This window comes from Sus scrofa, chromosome 9, assembly GCF_054392235.1.
Source record: "Sus scrofa isolate SSC_HxYL_T2T_F1_AM1 chromosome 9, Sscrofa_HxYL_maternal_Yorkshire_Landrace_v2.0, whole genome shotgun sequence".
NCBI lineage: Eukaryota > Metazoa > Chordata > Mammalia > Artiodactyla > Suidae > Sus > Sus scrofa.
The window spans coordinates 15,277,269-15,300,340 of NC_139391.1; the positions used below are offsets into that span (position 1 = coordinate 15,277,269).

Below are 23,072 nucleotides of genomic sequence, written 5' to 3' on the forward strand. Positions count from 1 at the left end.
TCAGTCTTTCACCATCTCTGCCTCTTAACAAGAAGAGGAAGTTCCCTTAGAGTCCACATTTAATAAGAGGTTTTATCAGAAATATATGTTGAAGTTTATGAAGTATTTATCTGACTCTATTGTGGTGATCATGTGGTTCACTGTTTAGTCAATCTTGCATTCCCTTAATGAACCACCAGTGCGTAGCATGTATTATCTGTTTTATATATTCTTGAATTACATTTGCTAAAATTTTGTTAGGAACTTTTGCATCTATGTTCATGAGGGGTATTCATCTGTATTAATGTTTTTGTACGGTTTAGGCATGAAGGTAATGTTGGCCTCAAATAATTAGTTGAGAGACATAGCTCTTCAGTTTCCTTTAACAATTTGTATAGAATCGATAATATTTCTCCTCTAAATGTTCGGTGCAATTTACAAGTAAAGCCCATTCATTTCTTTGTGCAAAGGCTATTAAACACAAGTTCAATTTTTTTTAACAGTTATGATATCACTTACCTATTTTTTGTTGAGAGAGAATATTATATTCTAGGGCTGCTGTAATAAAATTGCCGCAGACTGGGTGGCTTAAAACAACATAAATTTATTTGCTGACATTTTTTGGTGTCCAGATGTCTAAAATCAAGGTTTCAGCAGGGCCAATCTCCATCTGAAAGCTCTAGGGCAAATCCTTCCTTTCCTTGTCCACTTTCTGGTGGCTTCTGGTATCCCATGCCTGGCTGCCACCTATTCCAATGTCTGCCTATCTTCACATGGCTTTCTGCCTGGGATCCTTCTGTGTGTAAATCTCTCTCTTTCTCTTGTAAAGACACCAGTCATTGGATTTAGGATCCCGCCTACATCAAGGGAGATTTTATCTCGATATCCTTAATTACTTATATTTGTCAAGATTCTTATTTGAAGGATGTTATAACCCTGACCTATTTTACAGTGACGTTTGGTACTTGGTGCCTTTGAAGAAATTTGTTCATTTCACCTAAGTTGTCAGATTTATTGGTATGAAGTTGTTCATAATATACATCTCTCACATTCTTAATATTGAGAATGTGTGTCTATTCTGTTTTTATTCTAGATCAATCTGGCTGGTAGAAGTTTATCAATTTTATTGATCTTTGAAAAGAATAATCTTTCAATTTCTTTGATTTTCTCAATTGTTTTTCTGTCTTTTATTTCATGGAGGGAGATTGTATTGAATATTCATTAATTCCTGTATTTTGCTTAACTTACATTTAATTTATTCTTCTTTTATTAGTTCTATGGAAGCTAAAGTCATTCATTTAACTTTTTTTCTAAAATAGGTGTTTATTGTTATACATTTTCCTCTAAGCTTTGTGATAGCCAAATCCTACAAATTTCGATATGTTTTTTTTTTTCATTTTCTTTCAGTCCAAAACACTTCTTAATTTCCCTCTCGATTTATTTTTTGGCCATGGGTTATTTAGAAGTGCAATTTTGTTTTCAAAATTTGGATATCAAATTTCAGATATCTTTTGTTATTGATTTTTAATTGTATTTTATTACAGTCAAAGAAGATGTAAGTGTGATTTATTGAAACAAATATTGTGGTCAGAATATGGTCGATTTTGCTAAATGTCCTCTGTGTACTCGAAAAGAATGTATATTCTTCTCCAGTTGGACAGCATGTTCTATAAATGTTAAACACGCCCATCTGGTTTTTAATATTGTTCATCGTCTATCATCTTACTGATTTTCTGCTGATTTGTCTTATTTGATATGAGAGAGAGGTATTACATTTTCTGATTATGATTTTGATTTATTCACTTTTATTTACGGTTCTGGTATATTTTGCTTCATACATTTTGAAACGCTGTTATCAGGTGCACAATAGTTTAAGACTGTTACGTCCGCTTTATGAGTTGACTCCTTTAAAATTATGAAAAGACCCTTTTTACTTCTGGTAATACTCTTTGCCTGATAGCCACTTTGTCTGATGTATCTACTGCAATCTTCTTTTGCTTAGTGTTAGCATAATATATTTTTCCTGTTTTTTTAAACTTTCAATTTTAAGTACACCTTGAAGATATTATGGGCTCAGTTCTGGATCACTGCAATAAAGCTAATGTTGCAAGGAAGCAAGGCACACAACTGCTTTTGTTTTCCCAGTACATATAAGAATTATGGAGAAATGAATCTGACTAGAATCCACGAGGAGGCAGGTTCAATCCCTGGCCTTGCTCGGTGGGTTAGGGATCTGGCGTTGCCATGAGCTGTGGTGGAGGTTGCAGACATAGCTCGGATCTGGTGTTGCTGTGGCTGTGGTGTAGGCCGGCGGCTACAGCTCCAATTAGACCTCTAGCCTGGGAACCTCCATATGCTGCAGGTGCGGCCCTAAAAGAACAAAAAGACATACACACAAAAAAAAGTATACCTCTCTGACTTACTGCAGTCTTCTTTCAAGTGCTATAATAATACACCATGTATATTTTAAGAATCTTAACACTCCCATTTCTTTTGCTATCGTCACTATACCTTTTACTTCAATGTATAACATTCATAACACATTGCTAATTTTTTTAGCTTTAAACAGTTAATTATCTTGGAAATATGTTTGAATATAAAACTTTTAAAAATATTTATTCATGTAATTACTTTCTCTGGTGTCCTGCCTTATTTTTGTGGGTATGTAAATGTTAACAGGTTTTATACCTCAATTCACATACTTCCCACACATTAAATATAAGAAATTTGTCTTTTCATGTCATGACTTAAAATTTTAATGGAAATATTGAAATATAATTTTCATATGATACACTTCAACCATTTAAAGTATATATGATTAATGATGTTAAGTATATTCACAGTTGTTCAACCTTCACTACAATTTAATTTTATAAAATTTTTAGTACAAAAAAAAGACACACTGTACTCATTTGTACTCATTTTCAGTCATTCCCTATTTCCTCCCAATTATTTTTCTAATTACTCTGAGGCCAACACAAACTTACTTTATATCTCTGTATTTTTGTCTATTCTGGATATTTCTTAAAAATGGAATCATGGGCATTAGCTGTCTTTTAAGGTCTTTTGTGACAGGCTTATTTTCCTTGGCCTGACATTTTCAAGGCTACTCCGTGTTGTACCATGTATCAGTACTTCATTCTTTTTATTGCTGAATAACATTCCATTCTGTAACTATATCACATTTTGTTTATCTATTCATCAGTTGATGGAAATTTGAGTTCTTTCATTTTTTGGTCTTTATGAGTATTGCTATAATGAATGGTTGTGTATAAAATTTAGTGTGGACACTGTTTTGGATTCTTTTAGCAGTGAAATTGCCAGGAGTCATATAATAATTCTATGTTTAACATTTCGAAGACCTGTCAACTGTTTTCCAAAGTGGCTATAGCATTCTAGACCCCTACCAGCAATGTATGAGGATTCCAAGCTGTACATATCCATGTCAGCGACTCTAATTATCCTTAATTTTTATTACACTCATTCTAGTGGACATAAAGTCACATCACATAGTGGGCTTGATTTTAATTTCCCTAATTAGTAATGTTATGCATTTAGCATGTGCTTGCTGATCACTGGCATACCATCTTTGCAGAAATTTCTATTCATATACTTTGTCCATTTGGGGGACATTACTTACCTTTTTTAGTGAGCTATGAGTTATTTAAACATTCTAAATAAAAATCCTAATGAGACATTTGATTTGTAACTGTTTTCTCTCATTTATAGGTTTTCCTTTTCCTTTTTTTTTTTTTTTCCTTGTCTTTTTGCCATGGCATATGGAGGTTCCCAGGCTAGGGGTCCAATTGGAGCTGTAACTGCCCCTACGCCAGAGCCACAGCAACGCGGGATCCGAGCTACATCTGCAACCTACACCACAGCTCATGGCAACACTGGATCCTTAACCCACTGAGCAAGGCCAGGGATCGAACCCACAAGCTCATGGTTCCTAGTTGGATTCGCTAACCACTGAGCAACGATGGGAACTCCTTCCTTTTACTTTTTTTATGATAAGGTTTACAATACAAAGGTTTTTAATTTTGTGAAGTTCGATGTATCTGTTTTCCTTTTTTGTCACTTATAATTTTGGTGTCATATCTAAGATTATGGTTAGTAAACAACTTATACCAGTCACTGGTATAAGCCCTGGGGTACCTCTATAATCAAAAAAGAAATGGTTTCTGTTTTCATTTAGGTTAAGCTTAGTAGAAGAGCCAGGAATTTATTCAAATTAAAAGACAAGTATGTAATTGCAAATTAGTTAGTATTGTGATGGAAAAAAAGAGAGAGCTATGAAGAAATATAACAGAGGAGCAACTGTATGTGTGTGTGTTTTGAGAAGAAGTCATTAAAGAAAGTTTGCTGGTGAAGTAATCTTTGGATTGAGACCTGCAAGTCTTCTTTTTTTGTCTTTTCTAGGGCTGCACCAGTGGCATATGGAAGTTCCCAGGCTAGGGGGTCTAATCGGAGCTGTAGTTGCCGGCCTACGCCAGAGCCACAGCAACGCCAGCTCACAGCAACAGTGGATCCTTAACCCACTGAGCAAAGCCAGGGATCGAACTTGAAACCTCATGGTTCCTAGTCGAATTCATTAACCACCGAGCCACGACAGGAACTCCCCCAAGACCTTTAAGTCTTAAAAGAGAAAAAGACAATGGAGGAAGCTCTCTATGCAGAAAGGACCCAAGGATCTTAGTTGCTTAGAGGAATTGATTATGGAGAGTGTTGAGTTGCTGAGAGAGTTGGGCTAAGAAGATCATCAAATAAGACTATAGAAGTAAGCAGGGATAATAGGATGCAGTCTTGTAGATCATGTTAAGAACTTTAATATTTTCCCTAAAAGTGATTGAGAATGATTAGAGGATTAATCGTGATGGCTGCAGTACAGATAAGAGATAATGAAGAAAATAAGTAGCAGTCAGGTGACCAGTTAGATAGAAAATGCAATTACTTAGTCAAGAGATGACAGCAGCATGGAATACAGTTATAGCAGTAGAGGCAAAGAGAATTAAAGAAATTAGAAATTTACTTAGAAAAATGAATCAGGCTTGGCCTTGGATAGCATATGTGAGAGACAAATGACTGATTGCTCCCTTTGTCCTGGAAAGAATAAGATGTCCTCTGAGTCCTGAGTCTTCCAGGTAGCTTATCTGGTTCCCAAATATTTAAAACACAGTAAAACTGAGTACCTGAACTCCTTGCTTTGTTTTGCTTCCAGACCTAATCTCATTAACTGCTGACTTCTGGTATTTTTTCACCTATCTGCAGACTCTATTTTACTCTTCAGACACAATACTTGATACAGGCTCCCAAGTATTAATACTACTTCCACTTCTTTGTTAGGTTCTGTGCATTTAACTCTGTAGATTATTGTCCTTCTGATGATCATGGGTACAACCTCTCCAATCAAGTTCCATCTTCCAGAACCTTGTAAGGTACTAGATTATGTGGCTGACGCTCTTACAGGCAGGACTCTAAAATGTAGAATAGATGAGGGGCATTTTTCACTCTGGCCGCTGAAAAGTAATTTCAAATAGAGATCAGCAAGGCCTATAATTGACAAATACTTTCTAGAACGGAGATGCTCCCACAGTAGGAATATCCTCCAAGTTCATAATACCTCCTCACCCTCCATTCTTCTAATCAGACCATCCATTCAGCACACCCTCTGCAGAATGCAATGAGATACTTCATGTCTACTTCAGATATGAAAATTGATGAATTTCTTCGTAAATGTTGAAGCTTTAGGGCACATGATATATAATTACCCTCTACTATAATTTCCTATATTACAGCTCTGAAGTTTGCAATGCATATCCCTATAATTACTTCTATATGTAATTACATTTACATAATACTTACATGATTTTATTTACATAATAGCTAAGGTGATGATTCATTTTTCAAAAACTTTTAAGTTGCCCCTAAACAGGACACAATGAAGCTAGATTTATTTCTACATTAAATGCTAAAGAAAATAATTTATGTATAATATAAATTATATATGCATTATATATAAAAACATATATGTATATGCATATTAGCTTGTCATAATTAGGGGTAAATATATGAAAATTTGGGGTTTGATATTGAAAAAGATGTAAGTAGAGTGAAAAATAAAAAAAGGCATACTCATGTCAGAGTGACAAATAATTATTTCCATATAACATCAAAGGACAAGCATATGACATCTTAACTATAATCCACATCAAAACACTCCATAATGATAATGAAAATTGAATGCATGGATTTCGCCCTGGAGTTGTAGGTATTCAACTTTAGGTCTGTGTGAAGCCCAGCAGGTTTCAATTCATGACAGGAATATTTAAAGCTTTGCAGTTGACCACAACGGAGTTCAAATCCTAGTTCTGCAACTTCCAGCTGAAGGATCTTACACAAGTTATTCAGTCTCCCGGAGTCTAATTTTATCATTAAAATTCAGATAATAACATGTATTTCATAGTGGATCAAATATGATAAGTACTAGAAATCAAAGAGTGCTTGGTATATGGCAGGTGATGAGTGAATTTTAGTTTCAATTTTTTTTACAGAATTTCGCATATCTTCATTGTGGGTTTTGCCCATTGGTAGGTAAGCCATATAATTAAAATTATTTTGCAGATGGAGCTAATTCCCAAAGAATTTATTTAATAGAGGTTTTTAAGCTTTAATAAATGTCACAATTCCCTGGAGAGCTTGTTAATCCTTAAATTGCTGGGCCCCACCACCAGAATTTTTGATTCAGTTGCGTTGGATAGGCCCAATAATTTATATTTCTAAATATGTTATGCTAATGCTGCCGATTGGAGACCACACTGAAAACCACTGCTATTAAACATGTGAAACCACCAAAATGAGATGACTGGCAAAAAGAAAGGGAAGGCCACTTTTCCCACAGTCACATCTGCTGTCCTAACTTTTAAACATACTTTGCAGAAGTGCCACCATGACCCAATAGAGGACAGTCCGTCCAGCCAGACCTGTTCTCCTTACTGCGCTACCTGGAACCTGTCACTTCACTGCTCTTGGATTTGGCTTATCCATCCTAAAACTTAAAAACGGCTGGAGTAGGTGGGTGTGTCTTACATTGTGTCCTCTCTGTGCCAGGGTAGGGGTGGGGACTTCAGAGCACACTCAGGGATGGTGTTAGTGGCGGCGTTGAGCAGATAAGAATCTGAACCTCTTCCATTTCCAGAGAGAGGAGCCCTCCATGTACAACTTTTATATGCAGTGAAGTTCCACATAAAGAACCAAAGCAAATCAAACAAAACCAATGCAAACAAACATACAGAAAAAAAAAAAAAAAAAAAAAAGTCCAGTCTGAAAATATTTTCAGGGTAGAGAATATCCATGTCCACTTTTACACTGGCTTTCTCAGACACTGAACTCCATACATAAGGAAACTTCTGTACTCCCAGCTTTCTGTGCTTGCAGTGATATCAGCAGTGATAACAACCTGAGGCACTGAAAATCTTCAAACTCCAAGCTCTCATCAGTGCACTTTGGCTGTTTAAGATTTTATTCTTCTCTAATTACTTGAAAACAGATAAGCCCTTCTTGTTCCCTGTGATTATTCTATTAATCTAAATATTTATCACTCACAATGCATGATACAGTTAACATTTTTGAATGCTTGCTCTGTGCAACCCAATATACCAAGAGCTTGAAATATATCAGCTCCTTCAATCCTCCGAAAAATTATTTTCGATAGTACCCGTGTTCCCCACTGGCCATGGAGCAATTGTAGCAAAGAGAGGTTCGCTTATTTTTTCATGAGTCACAGCAAATAAAATATGAGGACAGAATATGATCCTGTTTACGTGTCTTTAATGTTTATGTTCTATTTATGCTTTAAAAAATCAAATGTTCAAGTGGTTATCAAATGGGATCATCAAAATGTATTTATATAGACCTCTTTGACACCAAAAAAAGATAAATTTACAAAGAAGAATAAAAACACTCTATCCCTATACAAGAGGAACTGGCCTTCCTCCAGCAGAGGCATTTCATCAAGTGAGTAGAAAGTGTTTAAACTGTTTGCCTAGAATCCTGGAGGTGGATTCATGAACGATAAAGTACTTAACTTATTTCATTTGCATTTTCAAATGTGAGCTTGGCTAAAGAGCTTTAGGGTACTTTAATGAAAGTAAAACAAACAAAAGCATGTATTTAGAAAATGCCATGGTCAAAAGCAGTAACAAGTATATGTGTGGGGAGGGAAGGTAAGATACAAAGTAAGGAAGGTATCATGAAAGGCAGAAATCCTGCTGCAGTGCTTGATCACAAAGTCTAACAGCCTCTTAATCATGAGAATGCACTCCAAAGATCCCTCCTTGTGGAACCTCCTAATTCTGTGTGAATAAAGCTTTAATGGAGTAGATTAGACCCATGGCCCATGATATGACAATATCTAGACAGTGATTTTGTATGAACCTTGAGCAAGTCAGTGGTCAGAGAAGTCATTCTAACCCAATGGCACTCATTCATCTTCTGAATAACTTTTATGCAATTCAGACAAAACAAGGGGCTACCCCAAGTCATCCTGATGACTGAGACTGTTGTGGTTGGAAAATCACATGTTGTCACTCTTGGGGTGACAGTAAGTTGCATTGCAAATCAGAGTTTTAAGATTGATCCCATTGGAGTTCCCATTGTGATGCAGTGGAAACGAATCCGACTAGGAGCCATGAGGTTACAGGTTCGATTTCAGGCCTCACTCAGTGGGTTAAGGACCCAGGCTTTCCATGAGCTGTGGTATAGGCTGCAGATGCAGCTCGGATTCTGCATTGCTGTGGCTGTGGCATAGGCCACCAGCTGTAGCTCTGATTCAACCCCTAGCCTGGGAACCTCCATATGCCAAGGGTGCAGCCCTGAAAATCAAAAAACAAAACCAAACCAAAACAAAACAAAAAAGATTGATCCCATCGTTCTTCCTTGGGACATTAGCTAACTAGGGACCCACCCCAATCCAGCTGGCTCATCTGTAGTCTGCAGCTTTATTCATGACCTTCAGCAAGCATTTGTAAAGAAGGTGTTACTAAAAATGTTATTTGAATAAAAGGTATGAATTACAAAACTGATATTACAAACAACAACAACAAAATGGGAATCACCTTGGCCTCGACTCTTTCCTCAATTGTGAAATTAAGAGTTCACTGCTATACAAATCATATTTTAAAATTGATATTATGACCTTATAAGTTAGAAATTCCATTGAAAAGTACTAAGAAATACATGCAGAAACAGGAGATAAATACAACCAATATGAGAGAAATTTGTTAACTATCATAGAATCTTTGTACTTTGACAACTAAATGTCATGAATTGATTTTTACAGCATTTCCAACCAACAAGCAGAGAAATATCTAATATTAATAATAGTAACATACTATTGAATAATGATAAGCCATTCATAGATTCTTCCAATCTGTCTGTTAATATACTAATACATTGATGTACCTGGCATGTCTTCCTTTTACCTTTCTCCTGGTCACTTTTTCAAAATCACCATCCATAAAGCCAAATAATATTTCATTTTACCAACAGACTGCAGTAGTGTGTCTGTTCTCCAGAAGGGAGTGTATAGCTATTTCCAAATATCATCAATTTTGCAGGTCACAGATCTTTACAATTTTGACTAGTACCTGATTTCCACTTCACAAAGATTTGTTTCCCACCATCTTGAAAAATACATGCAAAGACTGTGAATATTCAGTTTAATTTGTGGTTTTAACCCCTACATTTTCACATTCAAGGGAAACATCTGTCCTACTAATCATTGCTACTTTCATTTCAGCAGACAATGCATTCAAATACTGATTAGAATAAGATGCTGTGAGCTTCCAGTGCATATCAAACAGAAGAACAATGAACACCCAGATTACATTAGAAGGACTGTGACTAAAGACATTTAGACAGAATGTGTGTTGATAGAGTAATTATTAGGTGGAGTAAATTGCAATGTAGAAGCTTTAACAAGTACTTGTATAAATAGTTTCTTTTCCACAAAAGAGATCTTGTAGTAGAGAAAAGAATGGTCCCTTACTTTCAGTAATTTCCAAAATCAATTGCCTCAAGTTCTATTGTAAGAATATTTTTAAAGTTTCACTCTGAAGTATATTAGATGTATTTAATTTGGAGTGGGTGATTTTTTGTACAGGAAGCCATACCTGATCCGATGGTTTCTTCTTCACCTCATGCAGGGAGAATCAATAGATGGACGCTGTGAGACGGCTACCTGGGGTGATCTAAAATGAAAAAGGCATTTTGAAATTAGGAAAAGAAATGTGCAAACTTCAAGAATGGCAGTCTCATAATAGGATGATTTTCAGTCAATCAACAACAGTTACAGCGGATGTGCTGTGTACCAAGCCCAGTTATGAGTGGCCCTGGGAATGCAAGAGAGAGTGAAATGAATAAATGAATAAATGAACAAATGAAAATGGAAAACCAAAATTTAAAAAAGGAAAAAAATCCTTTCTCCAGATGTGTTTATAAACAACTTGGGAAGGAAACATATCACATGAATAAAACCTATTAACAACAGTGTATCAAATACATAAATCTGAATTATTTTATACAAAATTACTACAAGTAATTTTGGAACTAAAGACAATATAAGAAGTAAAATGTGAATTAAGATTTGAGAGAAAGCTTTTCAGAAGATGAATTACTTCTGGGGAACCTACTGAAACCACCTAGGTTACAAAATCTAAACCTTAATTCTAGAGCGCAGACGGCCCCTGGAAGAGAAAAGAATAGAGCAAAGTTGATTACACACCTGCACACAAACACACACGCATAGATGTACACTTACGTATATTATACATAGGTGTATATACATGTACAGATGGGTAATTTACCATTAATGCTGTGATTATTATGAGTGTTGGCTTAATATATCAATCTCATGCTACCATGGTGTTCACTTGGCATTACAGCAGAAAGACCAAAGTCAACCAGAAGGGATTTTTTAATATATCTCTCTACCATCACTTGAGGCTTTGGTAATTAATGTAATGGATGTGAGAAATGAATTTTCATTGGTTAAATTAGTGGCTTGTTCATTGATTGGCATGATGACTATTAGAAGTAGGTTCTCACTAGTGAAATAGAAGGTATTTAAGATACGAGGATTTGCTTATATACTTTAGCAAGACTCTCCTGTCCTTTCATAATTGGGATATAAGAATTGAGTGAGGTCTCTAAACCTTATTCTCAAGGATAGTGGCCACAGCTTGATTCTAAAGGGATCTATGCTCCGTCAATAGTGTAGAAGATCTTGTAATTGCTTGATTTCAGCTACAAGGGTTACTTCTGTTTCTATCTGTCTGAAGTAAAACTTTCATACAAGGTGGTAGTCAGACAACTGAAAAAAAATACGTCTTTATCGAGATTACAACAAAGGTTGCATAAAATTTTGTGTTTGCTAATGAATGTCTGTATTTAATAAATTTCTGTGTGTCTGGCAGAATTTGGTTTGACTTATTTTTCTTATAACTTGATATCAGAACTGCAGGTGTAGGAGTTCCCTGGTAGTTCAGCAGGCTAAGGATCTGGTGTGGTCACTGCTGTGGCTCAGGTTGCTGCTGTGGTGTGGGTCCTATCCCTGGTCCCAGAACTCCCACATGCCACAGGCACGGCCAAAACAAATTGCAAGTGTACCTCTCACCTGCGCCTGGACCATCTTTGGTAGCTAACATTATCTACCAGGAAAAGAACCTAGGAGTTGGGTATGACCAAACTTGCATAGCTCAGTTTGCTTTAATATTATAACCAAATACAGTTCTCCAAGTCTTCGCCATTGAATTATTTTGATGGTATTTCTCCAAAGATGTATCATTTTAACCCAGAAGTAGTCACTGAACATATCCTTTTTACTAGGCTCTGAGTTTAGCACTGGCTATACAGACATATGGGAGTCATAGCCATTATTTTATTGGAAGTCGCGGTCTAGTAAGGGGGCCAGAGAGCCCATGAGATAATTATAATTTAGTTTGATAAGAAGAGAGCAATTATAGACTAACAGCTAAGGACAAATTTACAGATATATATACAACGTGGACAAGTTTAAATCCCCCTGAGTTTCGTTTTTCTTATAATGGCAATGAAAATAATTAATGCATGGACAGAGGTTTGCATAATAGTTGGCACACTGTAAGTGGTCATTAAAGTAGTTATTTTGTTAAATGCACTGGTATATGTATTTATGTAATCATTCAACAAATATTTTAATTTAATCTCTTATTGTATGCTAGGCAGAGAGAAAGAGAGACAGTCTCAGCCATTTTAAAGCTTGAGGTGTATACACTGTGAATACATAGAAAAACTGAAATTTCTAAGATTTCATTGTGTCAGGTATATGCGCTTAAGAAGCTTACTCAATAAATCATGTTTGTCTCTCAAAAATCTCCATTTTAATACTGATAATTCCACAGCAACTGGGATTAAGTTAATGGACACTATTTATAGTAGTGTGAAACCCAGATTTCTCTGCTATCAGTTTATCTTGACTGTTACCTTTGGGTATGTACAAGAAAATCCATCAAAAGTGACAGACAAACCAAAGATATGAATGAGCAATGGCTAAAGTAGATCAATAAAAAGTGAGCCAATGAAATTATGACCCTATGTTTTCTTTTTACTCTCCTTTTCTGGGACTTGAAGTTAATAAAACGCCTGGTAAATTGTGAGAACTGAAGTGAATCAAATGAATGTGACGGATGCTGACAAATAAGATGCTATTCAAATACCCAAATCAAACATGTGTCTAAATAATTGAAGACATTTAGCATCATCTTTGAATTATCCATGACAACAAACTTTATGTGCTGTAGTGTTACATCTGTAATTGGAGGAGACTTAGCCAGCTATAGCCACAGCCATTTCAACAGACACAGAAACTTCTCCAGTGAAGGCCCTCTGCTCTGATAGGCTTTGGTGCAGGTTTTCAGATTTGATAAATGAAGCTGTTTTTTTTTTTAATTACTACTATGCAGAGCAGAGAATAATTTGGTGATCCCAGGATATCTGAGAGGTAGGGGGATAAGAAAAGAGATGCAGAAGGTACGAGTGAGAAAAGGAAAGAAGGGATGGATGAGATAAATGGTCATTCCCCACAAACTTGCAAATTTTTAATAAAATAGGCAAATCTCCTAACGAATGCGACGGATATATTTTATGGAAATCAGTACAAGGAATTTGTTTCTGATGGGATGGATACAAAATGAGAGAGTGTAAACTCCCTGGAAATTAGCATGTATCTTAAGGTGGACTTTAAATTTCCTAGGCTATGAAATCCTGAGATGTGTTCAAGGATAGTTCCGAGACATGAAGTATCTCATTGAACATAACATAACTAAAATAGTACGGTTCATATAATATAACATATTCACATGAATCTCAGGGAGTTCTCGTCATGGCTCAGTGGTTAATGAATCCGACTAGGAACCATGAGGTTGCAGGTTCGATCCCTCGCCTCACTCAGTGGGTTAAGAATTTGGCGTTGCTGTGGATGTGGTGTAGGCCAGCAGCTACAGCACCGAATAGACCCCCAGCCTGGGAACCTCCATATGCTGCGGGCTTCGGCCCTAAAAAGACAAAAAAAAAAAAAGAGAGAGAGAGAGGAGAGGGCAAGAGCAAAGATGGTAAAATGTTAACATTTGGCGGATATTCACAAAAGGTAAATAAAAAACAAAGAGAATCTCAGTGTGGTAGGCAGAAGAACAAACCCCTCCTCTAAAAATGTCCACACTCTAATCTCTAGAACTCATAAATGTCCCCTTCCATGGCAAAAGGGACTCTGTATGTATGAATAAGTTAGGGATATTGAGATAGAGATATCTGGACTATCTGAATGGCCCAAGAGTAACCACAACAGTCCTTAGAAGTGAAAGATGGAAGCAAGAGGAAGAGTACCACAGAGATTTGAAGAAGCTATGTGGACGGCTTTGAAGATGAAGAAAGGAGCCATGAGCAAAGGATGCAGGTGGCCTGGAAATTGGAAAAAAGAAGAAAACAGATTCTCCCCTAAAGTCTCCAGAAGAAATGCAGCCCAGCTAACACTCTGAATTTAGCTTAGTAAGACCTCCAAAGTCACAAGATATTAAACGTATGTTGTTTTAAGCGACCATGTTTGTTGAAATTTGTGGCAGCAACAATAATACACTAACATGCTCAGATTAGTAAATCTTGATGAACTAGGAGTCAGATCTCCAGCTTTTCAAGACTTGATCAAATAGTAAGAAAACAGTCAATTGGATTGCAAAGGCATGCGGTGGAAGGGAGTGTGAAAACTACTGAAGTGTACACGTTAAATTGGTGAATTTTATGTTATATGATAGGTTATGTGAATTATTTCCCCCCAAAATCAATCAGTAATGTTGTGAATAAAGATTGTTTAATAATAACCAAGTTTTGCTTTAATCTATCGTTTGACTCTTTCAGTGTACCTCTAACCCACTTTCTTATTTTTCTGAAAAACATGATGATGATGATGATGACGACGGAGACGGTGGCAGTGGTGGTTATGATGATGGAAACAGTTTTGATAAAGAAACAACCAGACTACTTATTACCCAGCCCCATTATATTCCTTTAAGGGTCTGTTCCCACCCTAAATACATACAATACATAAATACAACAAATATAAAAAATAAAACAAAGCCATCCTTCATTGGCTTGGATCTGATCTACTAGCATTGGCTCCCTAGCATGATCCTTTATATCTTTTTAAAAAACTTATTTATTTATTTACTTATTCCGGGAGCACCCAAGGCATGCATAAGTTCTCAGGCCAGGGATCAAACCCAAGCCCCAGCAGTAACCAGAGCCACAGCAATGACAGTGCCAGATCCTTAACTGCTATGCCACCATGCAACTCCTATGTTTTATAAACTATCTCCTTTCTTACTGATTTCTATCAAACTTCAACTCAGCCTCAGACTCCTTTCATCAACTACCCTGAATCCTGCTTCCACCTCTGTTGAGAGAGATCCTCTGATCTGCCTGCCAGGAGGGATAGAGCACCTGGACTTTGTCTTTCTCTACACTGAGATATGGCTGAGCAGGCCGCCCTCACATCCAGAGAAAAACTTCGGCAGTATCTTCTTCTGCATGTGATGGGCTACATGATTCAGAGATGGGACCTAGATGCAGGGAAAGAGAGCTAATAAAGCTGGTCCAGAAAATGCGACAGAACTATGTCCTGCAGCTAAGAATATTTTCCCTCCTTGGTCCGGTTTATTCCTAGGTATTTAATTTTGGGGTGTGATTTTAAAAAGTATTGTATTTTTATATTCCTTTTCTAATATTTCATTGTTAGCATACAGAAATGCAACCAATTTCTGAATGTTAGTCTTGTATCCTGCTATTTTGCTGAATTCATTGATCAGTTCAAGTAGTTTTTGTGTGGAGTCCTTGGGGTTTTCTACATATAGTATCATGTCATCTGCATAGAGGGACAATTTTGCTTCTTCTCTTCCAATTTGGATACGTTTTATTTCTTTTGTTTGTCTAATTGCTGTGGCTAGGACTTCCAAGAGTATGTTGAATAAAAGTGGTGAGAGTGGGCATCCTTGTCTTGTTCCAGATTTTAGCAGGAAGCCTTTCAGCTTTTCTTCGTTGAGAATTATATTGGCTGTGGGTTAGTCATAAATGACTCTTATTATGTTAAGATATGTTCCTTCTATACCCAGTTGGGTAAGAGTTATTATTATGCTAGGGTGTTAGATTTTGTCAAATGCTTTTTCTGTATCTACTGAAATGGTCATGTGGTTTTTGACTTTTGTTAATGTGGTGTATCATGTTGATTGATTTGCTTATGTTGAACCACCCTTGTGAAAATAAAACCTAGTTGAGCTCAGCAGTTTCTTATTTAACAACACTAAATGTAGTAGACCAATAAACAGTGACCAAAACATCCATTAAGAGGATGCACCACACTGAAACTACAGCTGTAAAGGTTATGCTTATTATCTTTAAGCTGATATTTAGTGATTGTGATGGGCCCAGCATTGTGATAATCACATTCTATTCTCATATTATGTAAATAGCATAACAAATCCAAAAAGGTAGCACTATTTTTTCCATTGTACAAATGAGGAAACTAAAGGTCAAAAACATTAAATAACTTTACCTAATTGGCAAACATCAATCTTCCATTCATTTTTGTCTGTCTCACTATAAACTTGTGCTTTAAACGCTTTTCTATTTCTTTCCTTCCTTCCTATGTGAGTCACAAGGCAAGAATATCTTGTAATAATTTATATGCTTTTTACTGCATCGTCCTTTCACTTGAAGATATATACCCTAGAGAAAAATGGCTGCATTTTCTCATGAAGAGGGCTTTTACATTCTTTCAGAATTTTGCTACTATTGCCAAAGGATTATCCTAATTTCACTGGACGAACGGAAGGATTAATGGCTAATCACTAATGAAAACTTTTCAGTTATCAAGAGAGAATTTACAGAAAGGTGCCACTCTAGAAAAGAGAATTATCCAGAATTACACAAAGCCACACCTAACATTTCAGCTTGACTGCAGCCTACTACAGTGATGGAAGATATTAAGAAAACACATCAGGTTCAGGGATCTATAATTAATCTTTTCAGCAGACGCGGCAGGACAGATTCCTATTTAAACTTCCATCCTGATGAGACTTTTCCTTCTTTTACTCTATCAGTACAGAGCACACTGCGGACCCAAGGGATCTAAACCCATTACAGTGGTTTTATAGTCAAGTTCATGCTCATTGCATGCCCTGCCTTGTGCTTGGTGGCATTAAATATTTAACTAACTGTGACCATGATGTTGTTGAGAAAGTGGCAGCTTTTAGTGCATTTTTTATACATGCTGTTGAAGAACAAATATAAAATTAAAAAGTCGGTGTCCAAGGCTTGAGGTAGAATAAATGGTCAGGGACAACACATTCTGTGTTTAGTTCCTATAATTGAATTATATTACAATGCTTTCTAAATATACATATGCATCATATTCTGTAACAGCTAGATTTAAGTGTGAAGATTCATAAGCAATAATTCTATCATTAAATTTTAATGCATAAGCACAAGTTGGATAAGAAAGCATGTATCTAAACCTTGAAACAATTCTAGTGACAGTAAATTATTTTGAAACCTTAGAAATGTATTGAATTATTATCTTTTAGTAATAGTTAAAACAGAGGAAATTATTGTAGATTGAGGAAAATGTCTATCTCTTTAGTAAACAAATGAGTGAATAGTGGAGTTTTATTTTGCTCTGAGTTATTTCTCATTGCTTACTTTGCCTTTAGAAAAAAAAATTAAAAAATAAAGAATGAAGCAAATTTTTAGTTTTTCTCATCTGCTTTCTATATGTCATAGTTCTTTTCTTAGAAGTTTCTTTTATTAACAATCATATAGCAGCATGGCACTTTACATTGGAATATGAAGTGTATTTTATACACTTATATAATTAATAAACAATAAAGTTTATGGAAAACAGGAAATGTTTCTTTTATTAGAATAATACAAATGACACAAAAAAGAGCTGTTCATTAATTTATTCACATTTCAACTGACAATCTGAATCAATTCAAAAACCCAAAGATGAAACAAAAAAGAGCTGTTCATTTTCTACCTGATTTTCAACCTCCTAAGACCAAGTAATTTATAATCTGCACAGTGTTAGAGAGGTATAATATGATTTATTTTTCAATATGCATTAGGAAAGTGGATAATAAAGCAGTATGTGTGTGTGTGTGTGTGTGTGTGTGTGTGTGTGTGTGTGCATGCGTGCGTGTGTGTAATTAGCAAGTAACAGTCTAGATTTGCTGAATCTGGTTAGAATTACGCTTATATCTATATAGAAAGCTAGAAAGTTCTCTGGTTTAAAGTAAATCAGAGTAATTTTATCCTCGGGACCCCATTATAAACTATTTCCATTTAATTTACATCAATAAGCATTAATTTTCTATATATGTTGATATCTAAGACTATATTTTATATATATTTATCAATTTATTGATTATCAGTTTTCACTAGAATGAAAGCTTCATGGTGGCAATTTTTTGTCAATGTCTTTTAACCTTCTTATAGAAGGCTTTTAAAGATTTATTTACTTTGATAGTTTGTGAAAAATGGTCAAAGACATCTTAAGCCTACTTTGGAAACAAAAGGCCATAATTGGTTTTTTCCTAGGTGCATCAATCCAGGTCTTCTCATGGGTCTCTGTACCCATGGGGAATAAAGGAACAAGTGAGCATCAATCACAAAGGTTAGAGAAGGTTTCACAGAGAAGCTAGGTGTACACTTCTATGTGTTTTCTCATGCAAAGCTACCCTAGGATATGTTTCTTTCTCTATCATTTGTCTCATCAAAATTTTCTACCCACTTGTTAATTTATGCCCCAATTGTACTGAATTTCTTCCACTTTTCAGAAAATATCACGTGTCTCATTTGTCTTTGGTTCTTTGCATACATACTCCAACCCTCACTGTTTATCTGATTAACTTTTACTCATCCTTAATATAAGTCCACCCAAGTGTCAGTTTGTTTAAGAAATCTTTCCTGATTCTCTGAATCTTTGTTTGGTGTCCCTGTTACATTATCTCATATTATCACAGATTTTCCTCATCACAGATTTACCAATCCCACCACCAACAATAATGGTTTTAAAATTTGACCACTTTAATCAAATAAAAGATGAAGGCAGATCCTAGGACAAATTCATTCATTATTGCGTCTCCACATACTTATTAGGTTCGTACTATAGACACATTTACACACACACACACACACACACACATATATATATACAAAGAGAGAAAGTGAGAGAGAGAGAAGGAATTTGGACTTTAGCCAGTGATAAGTGAGAATATCACTTATTAAAAAATATCATCACTAGTACTTTATAAATGGAAAATGTAAAATTCTGTTTAAAAGATTTTGCTTATTAAAAAAGGCAATCTACTTATAAAAACCTTTCATTTAAGAATTGACATTGTTAAAATGACTACTCTATCTAAGGCAATCTACAAATCCAGTGCAATCCCTATCAAACTTCCAATGGCATTTTTCACAGAACTAGAACTAAAAAAATTTAAATTTGTGTGGAAATGCAAAAGACTCCAAATATCCAAAGCAATATTGAGAAAGGAAAACAGGTCTGGAAGAACCAGGCTCTCTGACTTCAGACATTATTACAAAGCTACTGTCATCAAAACAGTATGGTACTGGCACAAAAACAGAAATATAGATCAGTGGAACAGAATAGAAAGCCCAGAATTAAACTCATGGACCTATGGTCAATTAATCTACAATGAAGGAGGCAAGAATATATAATGGAAAAAAGATATCCTTTTCAGTAAGTGGTACTGAGAAAACAGATCATCTACATGTAAAAGAATGAAATTAGAACATTCTCACACTATGCATGGAAATAAACTCAACATGGATTAAAGACCTAAATGTAAGGCTAAGACTGTAAAACTTTTGGAGGAAAACGGTAGAATACTCTTTGACATACATTGCAGCAATATATTTTTGGATCCACCTCCCAAATTAATAAAAATAAAACCAAAAATAAATAGGATCTATTTAAACTCAAAATCTTTTGCATAGCAAATATAACCATTTTAAAAAAATGAGGAGTTACCGTCGTGGCGCAGTGGTTAACGAATCCGACTAGGAACCATGAGGTTGCGGGTTCGGTCCCTGCCCTTGCTCAGTGGGTTAACGATCCGGCGTTGCTGTGAGTTGTGGTGTAGGTTGCAGACGTGGCTCGGATCCCGCGTTGATGTGGCTCTGGCGTAGGCCGGAGACTACAGCTCTGATTTGACCCCTAGCCTGGGAACCTCCATATGCTGTGGGAGCGGCCCAAAGAAATGGCAGAAAAAAGCCAAAAAAATAAAAAAATTTTTTAAAAATTAAAAAAATGAAAAGACAATCCACAGAATGAGAGAAAATCTTTGCAAATGAAGGGATTAACAGGGGATTAATCTCCACAATATACAAATATCTCATGGAGCCTTATGTCAAAAAAAAAAAAAAAAGAATGAAAGAAAAGAAAAGAAAAAAGAGAAAACCTAATCAGAAAATAGTGAGGAGCTCTAAGTAGAAATTTCTCCACAGAAGACATACAGATAGCCAAAGACACACAAAAAGATGCTCAATATCACTAATTATTAGAGAACCGCAAATCACAACTACAATGAGATATCACCTCACAGTCAGAAGGGCCATTATCAAAAGTCTACAAATAATACATGCTAGAGAGGGTATGGAGAACCGGGAACCTTCCTACATTGCTGGTGGGAATATAGGTTGGTACAACCACTGTAGAGAGCAATGTGGAGGTACCCTAAAATACTAGATATAGAACTACCATATGATCCAGCAAATATCCAGAGAAAACCATAATTTAAAAATATACATTCACCCCAGTGTTCACTGCAGCACTATTTACAACAACCAAAATGCTTATCAACAGAGGATTAGATAAAGAAGATGTGGTATAGCTACGCAATGGAATATCAATTGGACATAAAAAAGAACAAAGCAATGCCATTTACAGCATATGGATGGACCTAGAGATTATCATAAGTGAAAAAAGTCAGACAGATAAAGACAAATATCAGATAAGGTCACTGATATGGGGAATATAATAAAAACAATATAAAACAACTTACAAAACAGAAACAGACTCAGATTTTGAAACCAAATTTTTTGTTACTGAAAGGGGAAATTTTGGGGAGAGGGATGGATTGGGAGATGGGATTGGCATATATACACTACTGTATACAAAACTGATCAGTAACAAGGACCTAGTACATAGCTGGGGGAAAATCAATTCAGTACTCTGTGATAGCCTATATGTAGAAATAATCTGAAAAAGAATGGATATATATGTATATGTATGGCTGATTCACTATGCTGTATACCTGAGTCTAACACAACATTGTTACGTCATTATATTCCAATAAGATTTATTTTTAAAAACTTCAATTTAATATTCTTATGTGATATATATCCCAGGTTCTGACATTGAGAGGTTGGGTTTTGGTCACCTAGAGAACTCAGGTAGGTAGCCCAGCATTCTTCACTGACCACATTGGATCCATAGGAAGCAGATGCTATAGGTGTTCATGACACTAGCTTATGATATAACTTTTGGAAAGTGCATAGATTTTCACTGAAAGGATACAAGACATGAACCATGATTGGATAATCTGAAGTATTAACAGCAAGACTGTAGCTTGTACTTTGCTGTAGTGTAATAATGACTCAATATTTTCCCATGATCATTTTCATGCAATGGCATTAGTTATCCTATCCTATAAAACACACTTCCACCATCACTAACACCTTGTTTTTACTTATCAGCATTTGTATACCATTCTGTGGCTCTTTATAGACTCTTTTCCTCCTGTGATATGTTATTTAGTCTGTGCTTCTGTGTAACAAAGCAGCACAGTCTCCTCTTTCAGGAGAAGCATTTGAGGGATAAATGTGCACATGTATTCCACCTAACACCTCATATTCATGGGAAGCTAGTTTCTATAATGCCTGGGGAGATCTGAATCCCAATGTCACACAATTAAATTGTGACAGGGATTATATCTAAACTGACAAGAAGTCACCACAGGTACAATATGAGATGTGTGAACTGATACATGTGGATTATGACATGAGCCAAGGCTTTCTGCTTTGATGACCACCAACTGTGTCCATGTTTTGACCCTTTATATCACTTTTATATGGACAAGCCTCTGAAAGCACAGGATTCTGATCAGAAACATTAAATGAATGTGACTGAGCTTCTTCGATGAGGAGGGCATCCTGCTAGTCTTAGAGGCAGCCACCAAGGTGTGAGGAACCACTAATTCTGAATACCTACAAAATGCCAGATGCTGTGAGATGCTTTTTATGGCATGTATTATTTAGATAAGCCTGAGAGGTAGGTATCACTATCCCAGTTGTAGACATGTACAAATCGAGGTTCAAATTAAGTCACGGAGTAACAAGGCAAGGCATCTGCAACTTGACCCCATTATGTTCGAGCTCAAGGTCCTGCCAGCTGAGGATCAGCAGTGCTGCCAAAGTAATAATTAGTGATTGGGGTCTACACTTTTTCCTGAATTAAGATTTCCTAGGGTGCTCTCAAGAGGCTGATAAATGTGACAGATGTTTTGCCTGGAAAATAAAGATACCCATTTGTGCCTATTCTTTCAGAGAATTTGTGGACCCTGAAATTTATCCACAGACACTTGCATCTCAGAATAAAGACAATCTTCAGGGAAGAAACATAATCTTATTAACCTTTGCTTTCCTCTTGGTACATAGGATCCCTAAAAAATAGCTGAACAGAATAAGTGAATTAAAGAATGAAATAATAAAATATTTCCTTCTCTGCTCTTCCTTGCTAACCAAAATTATGCCTCTATAGAGCTTTGGCTTACTTACACAGCACTGTATCTCATGTTCTCGTATTTATTGAACATCTACTAAATGGGGGTGCTGTATACACTATTTAATTCATTCTTCCATAAGTCAGTATTCAGTTATATAAATCTTACATTCAGTCACTAGAACACTATCTGATACAAAGTAGGCAAAATATAAGTGATAGGAAAGATACAATATGTGTGATGAGTAATGTTAACATTTATTGTTTGCTATGTCCAGTGCATAATTCTGAATGCTTTACATACATTATTTTACCTTAATCCTCACAATCCTATGAAGTAGATATTCATACTTATGATTTTTTTAACTAAAAATATAGCTGAGCACTAGAGCAAATAATAGGTCTTATCTAAGTTCAAAAAGCTATTAAGGAACAGAGCCAAGACTTGAATCTGGGGCTTTCCAATCTTATATCTCTGGAAATTGAGACACAGAGAGAAAGTAACTCATCTAGAATCATAAAGATACTATGTAATAAAGCAATTTTAATTCTACATTCCATCATAATCACCAAACTGACAAACATCACTCTCCAGCTAGCCCTGATTTATAATGTTAGCACTAACTAGCTGTGGCATCTGTAGGTACAGGACAGGGAAAAAAGAGAGAGAGACTAATTTTTCTCACAGAACCTGGTAGCTTCATTGATG

General features: G+C 35.8%; 1 protein-coding gene across 9 annotated transcripts in view; it reads right to left on the minus strand.

The window, feature by feature from the left end:
* Nucleotides 1-23,072, minus strand: part of TENM4 (teneurin transmembrane protein 4) — a 2,941,714-nt gene that overhangs the window by 2,203,645 nt on the left and 714,997 nt on the right. For all 9 annotated transcript variants that reach the window (XM_084975397.1, XM_084975391.1, XM_084975384.1 and 6 more), the window contains exon 4: nt 10,149-10,226. The gene's annotated coding sequence lies outside the window, so the exon portion shown is untranslated. The remainder of the gene's footprint in view (nt 1-10,148; nt 10,227-23,072) is intronic.